The 2,350-nt window shown below is 47.8% G+C and overlaps 1 pseudogene; it reads left to right on the top strand.

Annotated features, from left to right (window-relative positions):
* Positions 1–889: 889 nt before the first annotated feature.
* LOC110333556 lies at positions 890–1,762 on the top strand (annotated as a pseudogene).
* Positions 1,763–2,350: the final 588 nt, after the last annotated feature.

Genomic DNA, 2,350 nt, shown 5'->3' with positions numbered 1-2,350 from the left:
AGAGATGAGTCATGGAGCCCTTCCAAGAGATGGAGAGGCTCTGGCCTAAACTTCAGAATCTGCAGGACAAACAAGCAAGGATGATTGCAAGTGGAAGAGGACAGAGAGGCAAAGTGTGTGGTACTTCCAGTAGGAGAGCTTTCCTCTTTCTCCTGCTTTAAGGGTCCTAGAACAGGCATTGATGTCCTCCTGATCATCCTCTCATGTTGTATCAGCTGCAGAATGAATGCTCAGGCAAGAAGCCATGGATTGGGAAGGATCCAAGGCAAATGGTCAGGCTGACAACTTCACATTGACCTCAACAGCTCTCCCGTTTTGGTGAGGATGGAAAATACGTAAATCCTCACCTCAAAAGGCCTTGTCTCCCACAGGATGACAAGGAAACATTTATGATCTGCTTTGGTAACAAAGTCAAAATTAAATTGGGAATTCTGTAATCTGGGCTCTCGTTAATATATATGCTTGTTGCTAAATTAAATACTTGAAATAATTTCCTGCTGGGAAAATGTGAAACTCTTGCTGTTTGAACAAGTAGATTTTTCAAATCAAAGATTCAGATCTTCAGTGTAAGCTCATAATGCCTATTGAAGAATACTTTTGGTTTCTGAGTCAGTCACGCCATTGCAGTTTTGCTAAATTTAATCTTGATTTTTACTACTCCTTCATACCCAAGTGCTCTAAAATCACTGGTTTTCTTTGGGAATACATGTAGCTGAAACAATTTTGATGGACGTGAAGTAGTTGACAGAGCCTCCTCTCTCAACACAAATAGAATGGAATTATTGAACAACCAACGAAGAAACTCAGTCAGGGTTTCCACACTGCCTAGGGATGGGTCCTTATGGAGTTGTTCTTGATGCCCGTCATAACTTAAAGGGAAACTTACACAATGTCTGGAGCCCTGAACGTCCTGCAGATGAAGGAGGACTTTGTCTTCAGAGCCCTTGCCATGGGAACCCACTTAGGTGGCTCCCACCTTGACTTACAGATGGAGAAGTCCATCTACAGGAGAAAGAGCGACCGTATCTACATCATGATATGAAGAGGACTTGGGAGAAACTCCTGACTTCCGCTCCAGCTATTGTTGCCATTGAGAACTTGTGATGTGATCATCATCTCCTCCAGGAAGACTCTAGTAAGCCATGCTGAAGCTTGCAGCTGCCATTGGAGCCACTCGCATTGCTTCCTGCCTGGACCTTCACTAACCAGATCCAAGCAGCCTTCAAGGAGTCACGACTTCTAGTGGTGACCAATCCCAGGGCTGAGCACCGGCCACTCACAGAGGCCTCTTGTGTCAACCTGCCCACCTCTGTTCTGTGTAACAAAGACTGTCCTCTATGCTACATGGACATTGCCATCCCATGCAACAGCAAGGGCTGCTCACTGCATGGGTCAGACGTGGTGGATGCTGGCCTGAGAAGTATGCCACATGTGTGGCGATATCTCCATGAGCACCGTGGAAGTTATGCCTGATCTTTACTTCCACAGAGACCCAGAGGAGTTTGAGAAGGAGGAGCAGGCCGCTACTGCGAAGGCTGTGACCAAGGAGGAATTCCAGGGTGAATGGACCGCACCAGCTCCTGAGTTCACTGCTGCTCAGTCTGAGGTAGTGGCCTGGTCTGAGGGTGTGCAGGTGCCCTCTGTGCCCACCCAGCAGTCCCTGAGAGAAGACTGGAGTGCCCAGCTGGCCACGGAGGACTGGTCGGCAGCTCCCACAGTGCAGGCCACCGAGTGGGTTGGAGCCACCGCTGAGTGGTCCTGAGCTGCTCTGCAGACTCCTGAGCAAAGGGAGAAAAGCTGGAAGAAAAATATAGTTCCTAAAAGATGAAAAAAAAAAAAAAAGAAATAAAGTAAGAAACTCAGTCAAACAAATGAACGAGCAGAACCGCCTGTGAACCCAGGTGACACTGTGGGCTTTGTGGCACTTTCCCTGGCCTTGGCTGTGCCCTCTGAGCTCGCTCATCAGTGTGTTTTCAGTCAGGGTAGAAATGACCTTCACTTTACTTAGAGTGGAGGTAGGGAAACCCAGAGCCCACAACAAGTGGGGAAAATCTCACAAATCTGGCCTGATGATGCAGTCCAGGTTGAGATGAGCGATATTGGGCTGGACAGAAATTTCCCAGGACGATCCTGGAACTGAGGTTACACTGTGATGGGGCTTGATCAACATTCCATTCGTGCCTGGCTGTCCGGCCACCTGTGAGCATACATAGCAAAGACCCAAAGGAACATCTGTTGTTAAAGGAGCATTGGGTCAGAATTGAAAATGGCTCAAATTTTAATTCGTTCCCTAGTTTGAGCAAAGACCCACCAGCAACAGAATTTTCTGAGTGACCCCTGCCCCAGAAGC

The sequence above is a fragment of the Mus pahari genome, chromosome 15 (genome assembly GCF_900095145.1).
Source record: "Mus pahari chromosome 15, PAHARI_EIJ_v1.1, whole genome shotgun sequence".
Classification (NCBI taxonomy): Eukaryota; Metazoa; Chordata; class Mammalia; order Rodentia; family Muridae; genus Mus; species Mus pahari.
Note: the sequence above shows the minus strand (reverse complement) of the source record. Positions and strands in the feature narration are given on the sequence as shown.